The sequence below is a fragment of the Wolffia australiana genome, chromosome 2 (genome assembly GCF_029677425.1).
Source record: "Wolffia australiana isolate 7733 chromosome 2, ASM2967742v1".
NCBI lineage: Eukaryota > Viridiplantae > Streptophyta > Magnoliopsida > Alismatales > Araceae > Wolffia > Wolffia australiana.
The window spans coordinates 23,125,284-23,149,136 of record NC_135836.1 but is presented as its reverse complement, the minus strand read 5'-3'; positions in this window follow the sequence as shown (position 1 = coordinate 23,149,136).

Here is a 23,853-nt window from a genome sequence, read left to right as displayed (position 1 = left end):
GGATCTCAGTCCCTAAGGATTCATAAGTTGATCCTCATAAAAATAAATAGAAAGATTAAGATTCAAATACTATCGTGAAAGCTCATAGGATTCAAGGATATTTCATCCAGAAGGAAATGTTGCAATCACATGTAGCTCCATTATAGGTTTGTCAATTTCAGAAACCATTGTATGAAATTTGTCTACTTCATCCCCTTAGAAAGAGCGAAAGAAAGGGAGCAGGTAAATTATAACCACTGTGCCATAAAAATTAGCGTGTAATACACTTTTCTGTTTCTTTTACATTATTATCAAAACTATTCAAGATATAAGGCTCAAAGCATCAAAGCGTCAGCCACTGCTAAACAATCCCTGATTTTAAAATATGTTTTACTGATTCCATTTATGACGCACTCAGCCCTGACTGCTCGTAGTGTCCATGAACTAAATAATGGAACATGTCATTCCTGGTACATAGAGAAGAGAAAGAGGAGAAAGCTACAAGATGGGAAGATAGAAGACGGGGATGAGGAGGAGGAGGAGGGAGGAGAGGAGCAGATAAAGCTAGGGAGTAGACAATAGAGGAAGAAATAGATAAAAATAATTAATACGGAGGATGAGGGAGAAAAGCAAGTGAGAGGAGATTGACCAGAGAACAGGAGGAAGAGAAGAGAGTGAGTCAAAGAGAAGACCGAGACATCATGCGAGCTAGGAAATAATGATTGAGAGAAGAGAGATAATTCTGGATCGGGCAAGAGAGGGGAGAAGATCGAGTGCAAAGAGAGAGACAGACAATCGAGAGGAAGAGAACTAAAAATTCGTCAAACAAATTGGACAGAACAGCGTATCCACACACATGCATCTGTGCCGTGTGCAGTGTGAATTTCCTGGTAAGTGTCTAACGTGTGGATCGAAATTTAAACCGAACCGGACACAGCACCAACTCCCACTGGTCACACAAAGGACCTTCAAAAGTTAAATAACCATACCTCGTTATTGATTATAAAGTTTTCATATAAAGAAGAGATTATGAGTAGTTTTATGAAAGCAATACAAACTCGACAACCTCGTGAGCATATAGAAAATTGTCTTTATTCTTTAAGTTACACAGAGGAGAGTTGCAAATAAAACAGACATGTCAAATTATTGCTCCTCAATGAGTTTCCATCGTTCATTTAATATGATAATATATATACATATATAGTATTCGTATTACTTTCTATCTTTGCATCCATATCTCCATTCCATGTGTCATACACAAACCGTATGGAATATGAAAATTGAACAAATCAACTAAGAAAAAAGAGCAAGTGAGCATTTCTCAAAAACTTGGGTCACTGCTATGTTAAAGGAAGGATAGTTAATTTTTAACTATTTTTTTAGCACGTCATCTCTAGGAAAAATTATCATGACGGATCCAATCAATATCGTTGTCATCATAGAGTCATTAAATTTTGAATCTTAAAATAACCCTGAAATTAGAAGTTTTTATCACAGTGAGCCCAAGATCAAACACAGGGAGATTTTCATAATTTTTACAAACTTAAAAAAAATTTTTTTACAAATTTTAATTGGATAATATTTGGGACACCTTTATAAAAGCATTGAAACCAGAAAAAGAACTAGATTCTGAAATTCTGAAATATAACGCTTTGCTCACTTGAAATTATGAAACCAAAATAAAAAGGAAAAATAATTTAAACCTATAAATATAATATGATTTTAATCTAAAGTAATTCTATAATTTTATGGTAAGTGAGATTGACCTTAAAACTAATGAGGCCTTAACCTCCCATAGATTCATATGCAAGGTGGAGCCATAACTCAAGCTCAACTATCTCTCTTCAAAGCATAAAATCATGTAGAATTTATTTCAAAATAAATGATTGGATCTCAGATTTAAAAACACAGGCTCCATGATTTATTTGTATTCTATTTATTTCTCAAATATCCAAATATTCCAATGTCTTCATATTCTGGTGCATTGGACCTGTTTTTAGTGCAGTGCAGCTTGGATTACCTCTTCTGGTCTAGTCTATGGCTTGGGATTTTGTTTCTCCTACCTGCATCTATAAATAATAACTCAATTGATGTATGATTTTCTTTCAAATAAAACTACTATAAGATTTGAGAAAATTCCAACTTGACACCGAGCACTTGAAAAAGGCATAATAAAATGGACTAAATAAAAGAAATCAGGTTTCTCTCATTTTAACCGTAGATGCTGAATAATGCATGTGTGAACCTAGACATAAATCTAGTATAAAAGTACATTTGATTTACTGATTGCTGATGTGATGATGTATCTCTGAGGATGGGGATCATATGTTAAGCCCATTCTTTAAAACCTCAGTTTTTAAGGCTCAGGAAAGTTTTGAAACGTTAAATAATTATTTCAGAGAATTATTTATTACCATATACATCCGACATTCATTTGACTTTGGAATTTGCGTCATAGACCATTGATTAGGTGCAATAAAATTGAAGTTCTAGAAAGAGTGAGTGCTCAAAAAAAGGATTAGGGATTATCCCAATATTATTTAGCTAGATATAAAAAAGGTTAATTCAACCCATCAGTTTATTCAACAGATTTAAAATAAAAAATTGCATTTTTGTACTTTAGGATATCAAGTTGTCTTTTTACAGGAACTGCTGGTAAAAGTCTGATCGAAGCGTTGTTTTTCATACCATCAAACACCAACAAAATGTACAAAATGTTTACTACAAACTAAATTCTTCATTTAATTATTAGTAAGCTATGTGAGAATATCAGTAGATTTTACAAATAAAGGCTAAGTGTTACATAATTTTTAGTAAGCTGTACGAGAATATCAGTAGATTTTAACGATAAAGGCTAAGGTTACTTATTTATTAGTAAGCTATATGAGAAAATCAGTAGATTTTAAGCATACTAGATTATATTTGAATGAATAGAGGAACGAGAAGTTACAGTATAAGAGATATTAAGAAAGTTCAGGAAAAGCAAAGATACTAATGTGATATTGAAGGATGAATATTATTAAGTAGGAGTTGAATTCAATTTATATGGGTTTACTAGTTACAAGATAGTTATATATGTGTATTTATATACTTTTATACTATTTTGATATATTTTTAGGATTGATATGGAGAGTTAAAGGGTGATTTGGTGGAACACGGAGAGGCATTCAGCAAAATGGCGAACGTAGATAAAAATATAGATACTATTTTTATATAAATTATAGCTGCTTTTATATATAAAAGTTGAAGTATGGGGTAGTTCTGTTGAACACCCGAGAGGTGTTGTGAGGTGCACGATAAAGATCGACCTAGGATATATAAAATATTTTCCTATATGTTTTAATTTATTGTGGCTTTGTCCATCGTTCTCTATAGTTTTCCTCTCCCGGTCTCTCTCTCCGTCTCTCTTCCGGTCTCTCCTTTCTCTCTCGGTATGTTTTCTCCATCTCTGTGAAGAGGAGTTCTACTGTAAGCGGTCAAGACATTCTATGAAGACTCAACGTTTGGCGGAGCTTCTGATAGGGACTTAATTAAGATTAGATAGTAAAATTAATCATATATTTTATACTCATTAGAGACTTAGAAATAGGATCAAATATAGGTTCAAACATAGCATGAGATTTAATATAGAATATGATTAAACATAGAATAGGATCAAATATAGAATAGATGGGCACATAGCACCCGATCAAAGGTCGCGATCGGTGCACCGGAGAGATTATAACGGTTGTGATTTAAAGGGTACGGCACGATCGAGCGGATGGGATCGGTGCACCCTAAGGAGTTATAACGGTTGAGATTTAAAACAACCATTCGGTATACACACCGATCAACGGGCGTGATCGGTGCACGAAAGAGTTATAACGGCCAAGATTGAAAACAACCATTATCATTTGAAATGCCGTTGGGTTAGTTCAACGGACATATAAGTACACAACTATCTAAAAACAGGATATAAATTTACAACCAATGTGCAGAGATCCTTTGTGGAAAATACGACTTAATACTCTCTTTTCTTGGTGTTCTTTCTCTTTTCTCCTTCTTCCATCAATTTCTTTCTGTCAGGTTTCTTCTGCAGCGGCCAAGAAACCTCAACAATCTCGAGGTCAATCATTCTCTCTCTCTCGGTCTGTCTTTCTCCCTCTCACTCTGTTATTCTTTCGCTCAGTCTCCTTTTCTTTCTCTCTCAGTCTCCTTTCTCTCGCCCTCCGTCAATCGTTTTATTGCTCTCTCAAATTTTCAATTTTGTACCTCTCTCTCTTTCTCTCTCTCCCCTTTCTCTTTCTCTCTCTCTATCTCTCTGTCTCATTATCTTTCTCTCTGCATCTCTGTCCCTCTCTCTCTCTCTCTCTCTCTCTCTGTCTCTCTCTCTCTCTTACTCTTGCACTATATCTCTGTTTCTTTCTTTCCGTGTGTTTCTCTATATCGCTCTCTTTTTTTCTCTGTTGTCTTTCTCTTACTCTCTCTCTCTCTCAGTCGTTCCTCTCTCTCTCTCTCTCGCTCTCTATTACTCTCTCTGCTATTCGTCTGTTTCTTTCTTTCAATCTGTGTTCTTCCATCTTGGTCTCTTTTTCTCTCTCTGGTCACTTTTTCTTCCTTCCTGTCTCGCTCTTGCTCTTTCTTTGTTTTCTTTTTGGTCTATGTTGCTCCATCTCGCTCTGTTTTGTTCTCTCTTGGTCTATATTTCTCCTGGGGCTTTCAATCATTCTCTTTATTTTTGCTCTCCCAGTCTCGCTCTCCCTCTCTTTCCAGTCTCTCCTTTCTCTCTCAGTATGTTTTTCTCCCTCTCGAGTCAATCATTCTCACTTTTCTTTCTCTCTGGGTCTGTCTTTCGCCCTCTCACTCTGTTATTCTTTCGCTCGCTCTCTTTTTCTCTCTCTCGGTCTCCCTTTCTCTCTCCCTCCGTCAGTCTTTCTCTCGCTCTCTCATAATTTCTCACTCTCGGTATCTCTCTCTCTCTCTCTCTCTCTCTCTCTCTCTCTCTTTCTGCGCTTTATCTCCGTTGCTTTCTTTCCGTGTGTGTTTCTATGTGTACCTTTTTTTGTATCTGTTGTCTTCCGCTGACAGTCTTTCTCTCTCGCTCTCTCTCTCTCTCCGTCTCTCTTTCTCTCTCTATCTTTGCTCTGTGTGTTTCATTCTTTTGGTCTGTTTTGCCCCATCTCGCTCTCTTTTTCTCTGTCAGTCTCTTTTTCTCCCTATCTCTCCATAATCTTTCTCTCTATTTTTTCTCTCCCAGTTTCTCTCTTCTTTCTTCTGGTCTTTCCTTTCTCTTTCGGTCTCTTTTCTCCCTCTCGAGGGCAATCTTTCTCACTTTTTCTCTCTCTCGGTCTTTCTTTCTCCCTCTCAATCTGTTATAAGTTACTCGCTCCCTTTCTCTCCCTCTTTCGGTCTCCCTTTCTCTCAACCTCTGTCAATCTTATTCTCGCTCTCTCGCAACTTCTCACTCTCCGTATCTCTGTCTATATCTCTCGGTTTGCGCTTGCACTCTCTCTCGGGCAATATCTCTCTCTCTCTCTTTTCTTTTTATCCTTCTCTCCCGGTTTAGTGAATCTCGTTGTCGCTGCCTTTGTCTCTCTCGATATCTTATTTTCGCATTTTCTCTCGGTTTCTTTCTTTCTTTCTTTGTGTCTTTCCCTCTCTCTCTTTCTCTCTCGGTCTGTTTCGATGTCTTTCTTGATCTCTCTATCTGATGCTGAGCCTGGGGTTTTAGCCGGAGAGTGGTTTAAAACTTTTGAATTTACTTACGCAAGGTGGGATGCAAGATCCAGGTGCCTCTATATGGTGCCGACGCTTCCGTTATCTCCTGCAAAGTCTTGCGGAACGACCGGACACTCCAGAGGTCTACCGGCAGCTGTTGTCGCCTCAGATAATGGATTATTTGATGGGGGACCTAGATTTAACAACCGTTGTGAGCTCCGCAGTGGCCCGGCGGCTTGTGAGCCACCCTCCTGAATTAGTGCGGCCAACGCTCACCTCGGGCGCCGCAAATGAGCCAGGCCAGCCACGCCTTGAATGGCGACTATGTGACTCCTCTAATCTCCCCAATCCGGAGATGGAGCTCCCTTCCGTCCAAAGCCCCGGCCAACCATTGAGACCGCTCGAGTCCCTAATACGGTTGACTTGACACCTGCGCAGCCCCTGAGAAGTGAGCGGGGACCCTGCGCCCAGAGAAATGGGGCGAAAACATCCCGACTCCATTAGCGACGGGTGCTCACGTCACTCACTCTCTCCGTGTTGATTCTTTCCGTTTAATCGTTACTTGCATCATAATGGGCATCATTATACCCATCATCTTGTTTTCATTTTGCGAGACGTAGTAGCCGAAGATGATTTCATTGATTGCAAGTCGTTCGAGGCCGCGCTAAAGGAGGAAGGTGTTGTAATCACCCTCTTAGTCTTCTTATTTTTCATCATCACCTGACACTCGTCTTCACCTTGTTTGTTTAAGTGCAGACTTGGACAACACCATTCCTCAGAGCTGGGGCAATGATGTGTCGGTCCCATCCATGACCGGTGTGTATATGGACCTCTTAATCTTCATTGTCTCCTCATCAGTTTCATCACCATGCAGATCGCTATATGTCTGATCATCTTTCATACTTTCTTAGATGAAGGAGGAAGAGAATATTTTTCAAGGTAGGAATATTCTCTCGGAAGGAAACTTACAGAATTCGACGAATTGTGGGCGTTTCTACGACCCTCCTTGCCCCAAGCCATTTCTCCTCGGAACTTGTAAAACCTCTGATCCCCAATGTATTCTGATTTAGATTTTATTTTTGTGTTTAGCGACGCCATGTAGATGACACCGACAAGTCATTCTGGCCATAAAACGCGCGTTCGACCAAAGGTATCACTATTGATGAAACGTAAAACTTGTCTTGGGGTACTAAGCAACAGGTCATCTCGGGCAAACCAGTATTTGTGACGACAGCAATGTCACAAATGCCACGGTCAACGATCCTAAAGAGGAAAACAGGGCTCGTGAAACAAATAATGCAGCATATTCCTACCATCAAGTTAACAGCAAATATTCTATGTTTTGTTATTGAGTGCTTTACATATGTTTCCCATAGAATATCCATCTTTTAACACGTCTAATATGCTGGCCTACCTATTATCTCCAAAGAGATAGGCCACATGACTCTACGCTGGCAGTAGAAAGCACTGATAAGTGATGGATCTCAGTCCTAAGGATTCATAAGTTGATCCTCATAAAATAAATAGAAAGATTAAGATTCAAATACTATCGTGAAAGCTCATAGGATTCAAGGATATTTCATCCAGAAGGAAATGTTGCAATCACGTACCTCCATTATAGGTTTGTCAATTTCAGAAACCATTGTATGAGAATTTGTCTACTTCATCCCCTTAGAAAGAGCGAAAGAAAGGAGCGAGTAAATTATAACCACTGTGCCATAAAAATTAGCGTGCTTAATACACTTTTCTGTTTCTTTTACATTATTATCAAAACTATTCAAGATATAAGGCTCCAAAAGCTTATCAAAGCGTCAGCCACTGCTAAACAATCCCTGATTTTAAAATATGTTTTACTGATTCCATTTATGACGCACTCAGCCCTGACTGCTCGTAGTGTCCATGAACTAAATAATGGAACATGTCATTCCTGGTACATAGAGAAGAGAAAGAGGGAGAAAGCTACAAGATGGGAAGATGAAGACGGGGATGAGGAGGAGGGAGGGAGGGAGGAGCAGATAAAGCTAGGGAGTAGACAATAGAGGAAGAAATAGATAAAAATAATTAATACGGAGGATGAGGAGAGAAAAGCAAGTGAGAGGAGATTGACCAGAGAACAGGAGGAAGAGAAGAGAGTGAGTCAAAGAGAAGACCGAGACATCATGCGAGCTAGGAAATAATGATTGAGAGAGAAAGAGATAATTCTGGATCAGGCAAGAGAGAGGGGAGAAGATCGAGTGCAAAAGAGAGACAGACAATCGAGAGGAAGAGAACTAAAAATTCGTCAAACAAATTGGACAGAACAGCGTATCCGCACCACACATGCATCTGTGCCGTGTGCAGTGTGAATTTCCTGGTAAGTGTCTAACGTGTGGATCAGAAATTTAAACCGAACCGGACACAGCACCAACTCCACTGGTCACACAAAGGACCTTCAAAAGTTAAATAACCATACCTCGTTATTGATTATAAAGTTTTCATATAAAAGAAGAGATTATGAGTAGTTTTATGAGAAAGCAATACAAACTCGACAACCTCGTGAGCATATAGAAAATTGTCTTTATTCTTTAAGTTACACAGAGGAGAGTTGCAAATAAAACAGACATGTCAAATTATTGCTCCTCAATGAGTTTCCATCGTTCATTTAATATGATAATATATATACATATATAGTATTCGTATTACTTTCTATCTTTGCATCCATATCTCCATTCCATGTGTCATACACAAACCGTATGGAGATATGAAAATTGAACAAATCAACTAAGAGAAACAAAGAGCAAGTGAGCATTTCTCAAAAACTTGGGTCACTGCTATGTTAAAGGGAAGGATAGTTAATTTTTAACTATTTTTTTAGCACGTCATCTCTAGGAAAAATTATCATGACGGATCCAATCAATATCGTTGTCATCATAGAGTCATTAAATTTTGAATCTTAAAATAACCCTGGAAATTAGAAGTTTTTTATCACAGTGAGCCCAAGATCAAACACAAGAAGATTTTAATAATTTATATAAAATTAAAAAAAAAAATTTTTTTTTTTACAAATTTTAGGTGGATAATATTTGGGACACCTTTATAAAAGCATTGAAACCAGAAAAAAGAACTAGATTATGAAATTCTGAAATATAACGCTTTGCTCACTTGAAATTATGAAACCAAAATAAAAGGAAAAATAATTTAAACCTATAAATATAATATGATTTTAATCTAAAGTAATTCTATAATTTTATGGTAAGTGAGATTGACCTTAGAAACTAATGAGGCCTTAACCTCCCATAGATTCATATGCAAGGTGGAGCCTTAACTCAAGCTCAACTATCTCTCTTCAAAGCATAAAATCATGTAGAATTTATTTCAAAATAAATGATTGGATCTCAGATTTAAAAAACACAGGCTCCATGATTTATTTGTATTCTATTTATTTCTCAAATATCCAAATATTCCAATGTCTTCATATTCTGGTGCATTGGACCTGTTTTTTTAGATGCAGTGCAGCTTGGATTACCTCTTCTGGTCTAGTCTATGGCTTGGGATTTTGTTTCTCCTACCTGCATCTATAAATAATAACTCAATTGATGTATGATTTTTCTTTCAAATAAAACTACTATAAGATTTGAAAAATTCCAACTTGACACGAGCACTTGAAAAGGCATAATAAAATGGACTAAATAAAAGAAATCAGGTTTCTCTCATTTTAACCGTAGATGCTGAATAATGCATGTGTGAACCTAGACATAAATCTAGTATAAAAGTACATTTGATTTACTGATTGCTGATGTGATGATGTATCTCTGAGGATGGGAATCATATGTTAAACCCATTCTTTTAAAACCTCAGTTTTTAAGGCTCAGGAAAGTTTTTGAAATGTTAAATAATTATTTCAGAGAATTATTTATTACCATATACATCCGACATTCATTTGACTTTGGAATTTGCGTCATAGACCATTGATTAGGTGCAATAAAATTGAAGTTCTAGAAAGAGTGAGTGCTCAAAAAAAGGATTAGGGATTATCCCAATATTATTTAGCTAGATATAAAAAAGGTTAATTCAACCCATCAGTTTATTCAACAGATTTAAAATAAAAAATTGCATTTTGTACTTTAGGATATCAAGTTGTCTTTTACAGGAACTGCTGGTAAAAGTCTGATCGAGCGTTGTTTTTTTCATACCATCAAACATCAACAAAATGTACAAAATGTTTACTACAAACTAAATTCTTCATTTAATTATTAGTAAGCTATGTGAGAATATCAGTAGATTTTACAAATAAAGGCTAAGTGTTACATAATTTTTAGTAAGCTGTGCGAGAATATCAGTAGATTTTAACGATAAAGGCTAAGAGTTACTTATTTATTAGTAAGCTATATGAGAAAATCAGTAGATTTTAAGCATACTAGATTATATTTGAATGAATAGAGGAGCGAGAAAGTTACGGTATAAGAGATATTAAGAAAGTTCAGGAAAAGCAAAGATACTAATGTGATATTGAAGGATGAATATTATTAGAAGTAGGAGTTGAATTCAATTTATATGGGTTTACTAGTTACAAGATAGTTATATATGTGTATTTATATACTTTTATACTATTTTGATATATTTTAAGTTGATATGGAGAGTTAAAGGGTGATTTGGTGGAACACCGGAGGCATTCAACCAAAATGGCAGAGCGTAGATAAAAATATAGATACTATTTTTATATAAATTATAGCTGCTTTTATATATAAAAGTTGAAGTATGGGGTAGTTCTGTTGAACACCGAGAGGTGTTTGAGGTGCACGATAAAGATCGACCTAGGATATATAAAATATTTTCCTATATGTTTTAATTTATTGTGGCTTTGTCCATCGTTCTCTATAGTTTTCCTCTCCCGGTCTCTCTCTCCGTCTCTCTTCGGTCTCTCCTTTCTCTCTCGGTATGTTTTCTCCATCTCTGTGAAGAGGAGTTCTACTAAAAGCGGTCAAGACATTCTATGAAGACTCAACGTTTGGCGAGCTTCTGATAGGGACTTAATTAAGATTAGATAGTAAAATTAATCATATATTTTATACTCATTAGAGACTTAGAAATAGGATCAAATATAGGTTCAAACATAGCATGAGATTTAATATAGAATATGATTAAACATAGAATAGGATCAAATATAGAATAGATGGGCACATAGCACCGATCAAAGGTCGCGATCGGTGCACCGGAGGATTATAACGGTTGTGATTTAAAAGGGGTACGGCACGATCGAGCGGATGGGATCGGTGCACCCTAAGGAGTTATAACGGTTGAGATTTAAAACAACCATTCGGTATACACACGATCAACGGACGTGATCGGTGCACCGGAAGGAGTTATAACGGCCAAGATTGAAAACAACCATTATCATTTGAAATGCCGTTGGGTTAGTTCCAACGGACATATAAGTACACAACTATCTAAAAACAGGATATAAATTTACAACCAATGTGCAGAGATCCTTTGTGGAAAATACGACTTAATACTCTCTTTTCTTGGTGTTCTTTCTCTTTTCTCCTTCTTCCATCAATTTCTTTCTGTCAGAGTTTCTTCTGCAGCGGCCAAGAAACCTCAACAATCTCGAGGTCAATCATTCTCTCTCTCTCGGTCTGTCTTTCTCCCTCTCACTCTGTTATTCTTTCGCTCGGTCTCCTTTTCTTTCTCTCTCTGTCTCCCTTTCTCTCGCCCCCCCTCATTCGTTTTCTTGCTCTCTCACCAATTTTTCAATTTTTGTACCTCTCTCTCTTTCTCTCTCTCCCCCTTTCTCTTTCTCTCTCTCTATCTCTCTGTCTCGTTATCTTTCTCTCTGCATCTCTGTCCCTCTCTCTCTCTCTCTCTCTCTCTCTCTGTCTCTCTCTCTCTCTTACTCTTGCGCTATATCTCTGTTTCTTTCTTTCCGTGTGTTTCTCTATATCGCTCTCTTTTTTTCTCTGTTGTCTTTCTCTTACTCTCTCTCTCTCTCTCGGTCGTTCCTCTCTCTCTCTCTCTCGCTCTCTATTACTCTCTCTGCTATTCGTCTGTTTCTTTCTTTCAATCTGTGTTCTTCCATCTTGGTCTCTTTTTCTCTCTCTGGTCACTTTTTCTTCCTTCCTGTCTCGCTCTTCGCTCTTTCTTTGTTTTCTTTTTGGTCTATGTTGCTCCATCTCGCTCTGTTTTGTTCTCTCTTGGTCTATATTTCTCCTGGGGCTTTCAATCATTCTCTTTATTTTTTGCTCTCCCGGTCTCGCTCTCCCTCTCTTTTCCGGTCTCTCCTTTCTCTCTCGGTATGTTTTTCTCCCTCTCGAGGTCAATCATTCTCACTTTTTCTTTCTCTCTGGGTCTGTCTTTCTCCCTCTCTCTCTGTTATTCTTTCGCTCGCTCTCTTTTTCTCTCTCTCGGTCTCCCTCTCTCTCTCCCTCCCTCAATCTCTCTCTCGCTCTCTCGCACTTTCTCTCTCTTTGTCTCTCTCTCTCTCTCTCTCTCTCTCTCTCTCTCTCTCTTTCTGCGCTTTATCTCCGTTGCTTTCTTTCCGTGTGTGTTTCTATGTGTACCTTTTTGTATCTGTTGTCTTCATGACAGTCTTTCTCTCTCGCTCTCTCTCTCTCTCCATCTCTCTTTCTCTCTCTATCTTTGCTCTGTCTGTTTCATTCTTTTGGTCTGTTTTGCCCCATCTCGCTCTCTTTTTTTCTCTGTCAGTCTCTTTTTCTCCCTATCTCTCCATAATCTTTCTCTCTATTTTTCTCTCCCAGTTTCTCTCTTCTTTCTTCTGGTCTTTCCTTTCTCTTTCAGTCTCTTTTCTCCTCTCGAGGGCAATCTTTCTCACTTTTCTCTCTCTCAGTCTTTCTTTCTCCCTCTCAATCTGTTATAAGTTACTCGCTCCCTTTCTCTCCCTCTTTCGGTCTCCCTTTCTCTCAACCTCTGTCAATCTTATTCTCGCTCTCTCACCTTCTCACTCTCCGTATCTCTGTCTATATCTCTCAGTTTGCGCTTGCACTCTCTCTCAGGCAATATCTCTCTCTCTCTCTTTTCTTTTATCCTTCTCTCCCGGTTTAGTGAATCTCGTTGTCGCTGCCTTTGTCTCTCTCGATATCTTATTTTCGCATTTTCTCTCAGTTTCTTTCTTTCTTTCTTTGTGTCTTTCCTCTCTCTCTTTCTCTCTCAGTCTGTTTCGATGTCTTTCTTGATCTCTCTATCTGATGCTGAGCCTGGGGTTTTAGCCGGAGAGTGGTTTAAAACTTTTGAATTTACTTACGCAAGGTGGGATGCAAGATCCAGGTGCCTCTATATGGTGCCGACGCTTCCGTTATCTCCTGCAAAGTCTTGCGGAACGACCAGACACTCCAGAGGTCTACCGGCAGCTGTTGTCGCCTCAGATAATGGATTATTTGATGGGGACCTAGATTTAACAACCGTTGTGAGCTCCGCAGTGGCCCGGCGGCTTGTGAGCCACCCTCCTGAATTAGTGCGGCCAACGCTCACCTCAGGCGCCGCAAATGAGCCAGGCCCGAGCCACGCCTTGAATGGCGACTATGTGACTCCTCTAATCTCCCCAATCCGGAGATGGGCTCCCTTCCGTCCAAAGCCCCCGGCCAACCATTGAGACCGCTCGAGTCCTAATACGGTTGACTTGACACCTGCGCAGCCCCTGAAGTGAGCGGGGACCCTGCGCCCAGAGAAATGGGGCGAAAACATCCGACTCCATTAGCGACGGGTGCTCACGTCACTCACTCTCTCCGTGTTGATTCTTTCCGTTTAATCGTTACTTGCATCATAATGGGCATCATTATACCCATCATCTTGTTTTTCATTTTGCGAGACGTAGTAGCCGAAGATGATTTCATTGATTGGAAGTCGTTCGAGGCCGCGCTAAAGGAGGAAGGTGTTGTAATCACCCTCTTAGTCTTCTTATTTTCATCATCATCTGACACTCGTCTTCACCTTGTTTGTTTAAGTGCAGACTTGGACAACACCATTCCTCAGAGCTGGGGGCAATGATGTGTCAGTCCCATCCATGACCGGTGTGTATATGGACCTCTTAATCTTCATTGTCTCCTCATCAGTTTCATCACCATGCAGATCGCTATATGTCTGATCATCTTTCATACTTTCTTAGATGAAGGAGGAAAGAGAATATTTTTCAAGGTAGGAATATTCTCTCGGAAGGAGAGCTTACAGAATTCGACGAATTGTGGGCGTTTCTACACGACCCTCCTTGCCCCAAGCCATTTCTCCTCGGAACTTGTAAAACCTCTGATCCCCAATGTATTCTGATTTAGATTTTATTTTTGTGTTTAGCGACGCCATGTAGATGACACCGACAAGTCATTCTGGCCATAAAACGCGCGTTCGACCAAGGTATCACTATTGATGAAACGTAAAACTTGTCTTGGGGGTACTAAGCAACAGGTCATCTCAGGCAAACCAGTATTTGTGACGACAGCAATGTCACAAATGCCACGATCAACGATCCTAAAAGAGGAAAACAGGGCTCGTGAAAACAAATAATGCAGCATATTCCTACCATCAAGTTAACAGCAAATATTCTATGTTTTGTTATTGAGTGCTTTACATATGTTTCCCATAGAATATCCATCTTTTAACACGTCTAATATGCTGGCCTACCTATTATCTCCAAAGAGATAGGCCACATGACTCTACGCTGGCAGTAGAAAGCACTGATAAGTGATGGATCTCAGTCCCTAAGGATTCATAAGTTGATCCTCATAAAAAATAAATAGAAAGATTAAGATTCAAATACTATCGTGAAAGCTCATAGGATTCAAGGATATTTCATCCAGAAGGAAATGTTGCAATCACGTACCTCCATTATAGGTTTGTCAATTTCAGAAACCATTGTATGAGAATTTGTCTACTTCATCCCCTTAGAAAGAGCGAAAGAAAGGGAGCAGTAAATTATAACCACTGTGCCATAAAAATTAGCGTGCTTAATACACTTTTCTGTTTCTTTTACATTATTATCAAAACTATTCAAGATATAAGGCTCCAAAGCTTATCAAAGCGTCAGCCACTGCTAAACAATCCCTGATTTTAAAATATGTTTTACTGATTCCATTTATGACGCACTCAGCCCTGACTGCTCGTAGTGTCCATGAACTAAATAATGGAACATGTCATTCCTGGTACATAGAGAAGAGAAAGAGGGAGAAAGCTACAAGATGGGAAGATGAAGACGGGGATGAGGAGGAGGGAGGAGGGAGGAGGAGCGAGATAAAGCTAGGGGTAGACAATAGAGGAAGAAATAGATAAAAATAATTAATACGGAGGATGAGGAGAGAAAAGCAAGTGAGAGGAGATTGACCAGAGAACAGGAGGAAGAGAAGAGTGAGTCAAAGAGAGAAGACCGAGACATCATGCGAGCTAGGAAATAATGATTGAGAGAAAAGAGATAATTCTGGATCGGGCAAGAGAGGGGAGAAGATCGAGTGCAAAAGAGAGACAGACAATCGAGAGGAAGAGAACTAAAAAATTCGTCAAACAAATTGGACAGAACAGCGTATCCGCACACATGCATCTGTGCCGTGTGCAGTGTGAATTTCCTGGTAAGTGTCTAACGTGTGGATCGAAATTTAAACCGAACCGGACACAGCACCAACTCCCACTGGTCACACAAAGGACCTTCAAAAGTTAAATAACCATACCTCGTTATTGATTATAAAGTTTTCATATAAAAGAAGAGATTATGAGTAGTTTTATGAGAAAGCAATACAAACTCGACAACCTCGTGAGCATATAGAAAATTGTCTTTATTCTTTAAGTTACACAGAGGAGAGTTGCAAATAAAACAGACATGTCAAATTATTGCTCCTCAATGAGTTTCCATCGTTCATTTAATATGATAATATATATACATATATAGTATTCGTATTACTTTCTATCTTTGCATCCATATCTCCATTCCATGTGTCATACACAAACCGTATGGAGATATGAAAATTGAACAAATCAACTAAGAGAAACAAAGAGCAAGTGAGCATTTCTCAAAAACTTGGGTCACTGCTATGTTAAAGGGAAGGATAGTTAATTTTTAACTATTTTTAGCACGTCATCTCTAGGAAAAATTATCATGACGGATCAATCAAAATCGTTGTCATCATAGAGTCATTAAATTTTGAATCTTAAAATAACCCTGGAAATTAGAAGTTTTTTATCACAGTGAGCCCAAGATCAAACACAGGGAGATTTTCATAATTTTTACAAACTTAAAAAAAAAAATTTTTTTTTTTACAAATTTTAGGTGGATAATATTTGGGACACCTTTATAAAAGCATTGAAACCAGAAAAAAGAACTAGATTATGAAATTCTGAAATATAACGCTTTGCTCACTTGAAATTATGAAACCAAAATAAAAGGAAAAATAATTTAAACCTATAAATATAATATGATTTTAATCTAAAGTAATTCTATAATTTTATGGTAAGTGAGATTGACCTTAGAAACTAATGAGGCCTTAACCTCCCATAGATTCATATGCAAGGTGGAGCCCTTAACTCAAGCTCAACTATCTCTCTTCAAAGCATAAAATCATGTAGAATTTATTTCAAAATAAATGATTGGATCTCAGATTTAAAAAACACAGGCTCCATGATTTATTTGTATTCTATTTATTTCTCAAATATCCAAATATTCCAATGTCTTCATATTCTGGTGCATTGGACCTGTTTTTTTTAGTGCAGTGTAGCTTGGATTACCTCTTCTGGTCTAGTCTATGGCTTGGGATTTTGTTTCTCCTACCTGCATCTATAAATAATAACTCAATTGATGTATGATTTTCTTTCAAATAAAACTACTATAAGATTTGAGAAAATTCCAACTTGACACGAGCACTTGAAAAAGGCATAATAAAATGGACTAAATAAAAGAAATCAGGTTTCTCTCATTTTAACCGTAGATGCTGAATAATGCATGTGTGAACCTAGACATAAATCTAGTATAAAAGTACATTTGATTTACTGATTGCTGATGTGATGATGTATCTCTGAGGATGGGAATCATATGTTAAACCCATTCTTTTAAAACCTCAGTTTTTAAGGCTCAGGAAAGTTTTGAAATGTTAAATAATTATTTCAGAGAATTATTTATTACCATATACATCCGACATTCATTTGACTTTGGAATTTGCGTCATAGACCATTGATTAGGTGCAATAAAATTGAAGTTCTAGAAAGAGTGAGTGCTCAAAAAAGGATTAGGATTATCCCAATATTATTTAGCTAGATATAAAAAGGTTAATTCAACCCATCAGTTTATTCAACAGATTTAAAATAAAAATTGCATTTTTGTACTTTAGGATATCAAGTTGTCTTTTACAGGAACTGCTGGTAAAAGTCTGATCGGCGTTGTTTTTCATACCATCAAACATCAACAAAATGTACAAAATGTTTACTACAAACTAAATTCTTCATTTAATTATTAGTAAGCTATGTGAGAATATCAGTAGATTTTACAAATAAAGGCTAAGTGTTACATAATTTTTAGTAAGCTGTGCGAGAATATCAGTAGATTTTAACGATAAAGGCTAAGAGTTACTTATTTATTAGTAAGCTATATGAGAAAATCAGTAGATTTTAAGCATACTAGATTATATTTGAATGAATAGAGGCGAGAAGTTACGGTATAAGAGATATTAAGAAAGTTCAGGAAAAGCAAAGATACTAATGTGATATTGAAGGATGAATATTATTAGAAGTAGGAGTTGAATTCAATTTATATGGGTTTACTAGTTACAAGATAGTTATATATGTGTATTTATATACTTTTATACTATTTTGATATATTTTTAGGATTGATATGGAGAGTTAAAGGGTGATTTGGTGGAACACGAGAGGCATTCAACCAAAATGGCAGAACGTAGATAAAAATATAGATACTATTTTTATATAAATTATAGCTGCTTTTATATATAAAAGTTGAAGTATGGGGTAGTTCTGTTGAACACCGAGAGGTGTTGTGGGGTGCACGATAAAGATCGACCTAGGATATATAAAATATTTTCCTATATGTTTTAATTTATTGTGGCTTTGTCCATCGTTCTCTATAGTTTTTCCTCTCCCGGTCTCTCTCTCCGTCTCTCTTCCGGTCTCTCCTTTCTCTCTCGGTATGTTTTCTCCATCTCTGTGAAGAGGAGTTCTACTGCCAAGCAGTCAAGACATTCTATGAAGACTCAGCGTTTGGCGAGCTTCTGATAGGGACTTAATTAAGATTAGATAGTAAAATTAATCATATATTTTATACTCATTAGAGACTTAGAAATAGGATCAAATATAGGTTCAAACATAGCATGAGATTTAATATAGAATATGATTAAACATAGAATAGGATCAAATATAGAATAGATGGGCACATAGCACCGATCAAAGGTCGCGATCGGTGCACGGAGAGTTATAACGGTTGTGATTTAAAGGGTACACGGCACCGATCGAGCGGATGGGATCGGTGCACCTAAGGAGTTATAACGGTTGAGATTTAAAACAACCATTCGGGTATACACACCGATCAACGGACGTGATCGGTGCACGGAAAGAGTTATAACGGCCAAGATTGAAAACAACCATTATCATTTGAAATGCCGTTGGGTTAGTTCCAACGGACATATAAGTACACAACTATCTAAAAACAGGATATAAATTTACAACCAATGTGCAGAGATCCTTTGTGGAAAATACGACTTAATACTCTCTTTTCTTGGTGTTCTTTCTCTTTTCTCCTTCTTCCATCAATTTCTTTCTGTCAGAGTTTCTTCTGCAGCGGCCAAGAAACCTCAACAATCTCGAGGTCAATCATTCTCTCTCTCTCGGTCTGTCTTTCTCCCTCTCACTCTTTTTTGCTGTCTCTTGTTCTCCTTTTCTTTCTCTCTCTGTCTCCCTTTCTCTCCCCCTCCGTCAATCGTTTTGTGCTCTCTCGCAATTTTTCAATTTTTGTACCTCTCTCTCTTTCTCTCTCTCCCCCTTTCTCTTTCTCTCTCTCTATCTCTCTGTCTCGTTATCTTTCTCTCTGCATCTCTGTCCCTCTCTCTCTCTCTCTCTCTCTCTCTCTGTCTCTCTCTCTCTCTTTCTCTTTCGCTCTTTCTCTTTTTTTTTCTTTCTGTGTTTTTCTCTCTCTCTCTCTCTTTTTTTCTCTGTTGTCTTTCTCTTACTCTCTCTCTCTCTCTCGGTCGTTCCTCTCTCTCTCTCTCTCGCTCTCTATTACTCTCTCTGCTATTCGTCTGTTTCTTTCTTTCAATCTGTGTTCTTCCATCTTGGTCTCTTTTTCTCTCTCTGGTCACTTTTTCTTCCTTCCTGTCTCGCTCTTCGCTCTTTCTTTGTTTTCTTTTTGGTCTATGTTGCTCCATCTCGCTCTGTTTTGTTCTCTCTTGGTCTATATTTCTCCTGGGGCTTTCAATCGTTCTCTTTATTTTTTGCTCTCCCGGTCTCGCTCTCCCTCTCTTTTCCGGTCTCTCCTTTCTCTCTCGGTATGTTTTTCTCCCTCTCGAGGTCAATCATTCTCACTTTTTCTTTCTCTCTGGGTCTGTCTTTCTCCCTCTCACTCTGTTATTCTTTCGCTCGCTCTCTTTTTCTCTCTCTCGGTCTCCCTTTCTCTCTCCCTCCGTCAATCTTTCTCTCGCTCTCTCGCAATTTCTCTCTCTTGGTATCTCTCTCTCTCTCTCTCTCTCTCTCTCTCTCTCTCTTTCTGCGCTTTATCTCCGTTGCTTTCTTTCCGTGTGTGTTTCTATGTGTACCTTTTTTTGTATCTGTTGTCTTCCGCTGACAGTCTTTCTCTCTCGCTCTCTCTCTCTCTCCATCTCTCTTTCTCTCTCTATCTTTGCTCTGTCTGTTTCATTCTTTTGGTCTGTTTTGCCCCATCTCGCTCTCTTTTTTTCTCTGTCAGTCTCTTTTTCTCCTATCTCTCCATAATCTTTCTCTCTATTTTTCTCTCCCAGTTTCTCTCTTCTGTCCTCTGGTCCTTCCTTGCTCTTTCGGTCTCTTTTTCTCCCTCTCGAGGGCAATCTTTCTCACTTTTTCTCTCTCTCGGTCTTTCTTTCTCCCTCTCAATCTGTTATAAGTTACTCGCTCGCTTTCTCTCCCTCTTTCGGTCTCCCTTTCTCTCAACCTCTGTCGTTCTTTTTCTCGCTCTCTCATAACTTCTCACTCTCCGTATCTCTGTCTATATCTCTCAGTTTGCGCTTGCACTCTCTCTCAGGCAATATCTCTCTCTCTCTCTTTTCTTTTATCCTTCTCTCCGGTTTAGTGAATCTCGTTGTCGCTGCCTTTGTCTCTCTCGATATCTTATTTTCGCTTTTTCTCTCGGTTTCTTTCTTTCTTTCTTTGTGTCTTTCCCTCTCTCTCTTTCTCTCTCGGTCTGTTTCGATGTCTTTCTTGATCTCTCTATCTGATGCTGAGCCTGGGGTTTTAGCCGGAGAGTGGTTTAAAACTTTTGAATTTACTTACGCAAGGTGGGATGCAAGATCCAGGTGCCTCTATATGGTGCCGACGCTTCCGTTATCTCCTGCAAAGTCTTGCGGAACGACCGGACACTCCAGAGGTCTACCGGCAGCTGTTGTCGCCTCAGATAATGGATTATTTGATGGGGACCTAGATTTAACAACCGTTGTGAGCTCCGCAGTGGCCCGGCGGCTTGTGAGCCACCCTCCTGAATTAGTGCGGCCAACGCTCACCTCAGGCGCCGCAAATGAGCCAGGCCCGAGCCACGCCTTGAATGGCGACTATGTGACTCCTCTAATCTCCCCAATCCGGAGATGGGCTCCCTTCCGTCCAAAGCCCCGGCCAACCATTGAGACCGCTCGAGTCCCTAATACGGTTGACTTGACACCTGCGCAGCCCCTGAAGTGAGCGGGGACCCTGCGCCCAGAGAAATGGGGCGAAAACATCCCGACTCCATTAGCGACGGGTGCTCACGTCACTCACTCTCTCCGTGTTGATTCTTTCCGTTTAATCGTTACTTGCATCATAATGGGCATCATTATACCCATCATCTTGTTTTCATTTTGCGAGACGTAGTAGCCGAAGATGATTTCATTGATTGGAAGTCGTTCGAGGCCGCGCTAAAGGAGGAAGGTGTTGTAATCACCCTCTTAGTCTTCTTATTTTCATCATCATCTGACACTCGTCTTCACCTTGTTTGTTTAAGTGCAGACTTGGACAACACCATTCCTCAGAGCTGGGGGCAATGATGTGTCGGTCCCATCCATGACCGGTGTGTATATGGACCTCTTAATCTTCATTGTCTCCTCATCAGTTTCATCACCATGCAGATCGCTATATGTCTGATCATCTTTCATACTTTCTTAGATGAAGGATGGGAAGAGAATATTTTTCAAGGTAGGAATATTCTCTCGGAAGGAGAGCTTACAGAATTCGACGAATTGTGGGCGTTTCTACACGACCCTCCTTGCCCCAAGCCATTTTCTCCTCGGAACTTGTAAAACCTCTGATCCCCAATGTATTCTGATTTAGATTTTATTTTTGTGTTTAGCGACGCCATGTAGATGACACCGACAAGTCATTCTGGCCATAAAACGCGCGTTCGACCAAAGGTATCACTATTGATGAAACGTAAAACTTGTCTTGGGGGGTACTAAGCAACAGGTCATCTCAGGCAAACCAGTATTTGTGACGACAGCAATGTCACAAATGCCACGGTCAACGATCCTAAAAGAGGAAAACAGGGCTCGTGAAAACAAATAATGCAGCATATTCCTACCATCAAGTTAACAGCAAATATTCTATGTTTTGTTATTGAGTGCTTTACATATGTTTCCCATAGAATATCCATCTTTTAACACGTCTAATATGCTGGCCTACCTATTATCTCCAAAGAGATAGGCCACATGACTCTACGCTGGCAGTAGAAAGCACTGATAAGTGATGGATCTCAGTCCCTAAGGATTCATAAGTTGATCCTCATAAAAAATAAATAGAAAGATTAAGATTCAAATACTATCGTGAAAGCTCATAGGATTCAAGGATATTTCATCCAGAAGGAAATGTTGCAATCACGTACCTCCATTATAGGTTTGTCAATTTCAGAAACCATTGTATGAGAATTTGTCTACTTCATCCTTAGAAAGAGCGAAAGAAAGGGCAGGTAAATTATAACCACTGTGCCATAAAAATTAGCGTGCTTAATACACTTTTCTGTTTCTTTTACATTATTATCAAAACTATTCAAGATATAAGGCTCCAAAGCTTATCAAAGCGTCAGCCACTGCTAAACAATCCTGATTTTAAAATATGTTTTACTGATTCCATTTATGACGCACTCAGCCCTGACTGCTCGTAGTGTCCATGAACTAAATAATGGAACATGTCATTCCTGGTACATAGAAGAAAGAGGGAGAAAGCTACAAGATGGGAAGATAGAAGACGGGGATGAGGAGGAGGGAGAGGGAGGGAGGGAGCGAGATAAAGCTAGGGGTAGACAATAGAGGAAGAAATAGATAAAAATAATTAATACGGAGGATGAGGAGAGAAAAGCAAGTGAGAGGAGATTGACCAGAGAACAGGAGGAAGAGAAGAGAGTGAGTCAAGAGAAGACCGAGACATCATGCGAGCTAGGAAATAATGATTGAGAGAGAAAAGATAATTCTGGATCGGGCAAGAGAGAGGGGAGAAGATCGAGTGCAAAGAGAGAGACAGACAATCGAGAGGAAGAGAACTAAAAATTCGTCAAACAAATTGGACAGAACAGCGTATCCGCACCACACATGCATCTGTGCCGTGTGCAGTGTGAATTTCCTGGTAAGTGTCTAACGTGTGGATCGAAATTTAAACCGAACCGGACACAGCACCAACTCCACTGGTCACACAAAGGACCTTCAAAAAGTTAAATAACCATACCTCGTTATTGATTATAAAGTTTTCATATAAAAAGAAGAGATTATGAGTAGTTTTATGAGAAAGCAATACAAACTCGACAACCTCGTGAGCATATAGAAAATTGTCTTTATTCTTTAAGTTACACAGAGGAGAGTTGCAAATAAAACAGACATGTCAAATTATTGCTCCTCAATGAGTTTCCATCGTTCATTTAATATGATAATATATATACATATATAGTATTCGTATTACTTTCTATCTTTGCATCCATATCTCCATTCCATGTGTCATACACAAACCGTATGGAGATATGAAAATTGAACAAATCAACTAAGAGAAACAAAGAGCAAGTGAGCATTTCTCAAAAACTTGGGTCACTGCTATGTTAAAGGGAAGGATAGTTAATTTTTAACTATTTTTTTAGCACGTCATCTCTAGGAAAAATTATCATGACGGATCCAATCAATATCGTTGTCATCATAGAGTCATTAAATTTTGAATCTTAAAATAACCCTGGAAATTAGAAGTTTTTTATCACAGTGAGCCCAAGATCAAACACAGGGAGATTTTCATAATTTTTACAAACTTAAAAAAAAAAATTTTTTTTTTTACAAATTTTAGGTGGATAATATTTGGGACACCTTTATAAAAGCATTGAAACCAGAAAAAAGAACTAGATTCTGAAATTCTGAAATATAACGCTTTGCTCACTTGAAATTATGAAACCAAAATAAAAAGGAAAAATAATTTAAACCTATAAATATAATATGATTTTAATCTAAAGTAATTCTATAATTTTATGGTAAGTGAGATTGACCTTAGAAACTAATGAGGCCTTAACCTCCCATAGATTCATATGCAAGGTGGAGCCCTTAACTCAAGCTCAACTATCTCTCTTCAAAGCATAAAATCATGTAGAATTTATTTCAAAATAAATGATTGGATCTCAGATTTAAAAAACACAGGCTCCATGATTTATTTGTATTCTATTTATTTCTCAAATATCCAAATATTCCAATGTCTTCATATTCTGGTGCATTGGACCTGTTTTTTAGAGTGCAATGGTAGCTTGGATTACCTCTTCTGGTCTAGTCTATGGCTTGGGATTTTGTTTCTCCTACCTGCATCTATAAATAATAACTCAATTGATGTATGATTTTCTTTCAAATAAAACTACTATAAGATTTGAGAAAATTCCAACTTGACACGAGCACTTGAAAAGGCATAATAAAATGGACTAAATAAAAGAAATCAGGTTTCTCTCATTTTAACCGTAGATGCTGAATAATGCATGTGTGAACCTAGACATAAATCTAGTATAAAAGTACATTTGATTTACTGATTGCTGATGTGATGATG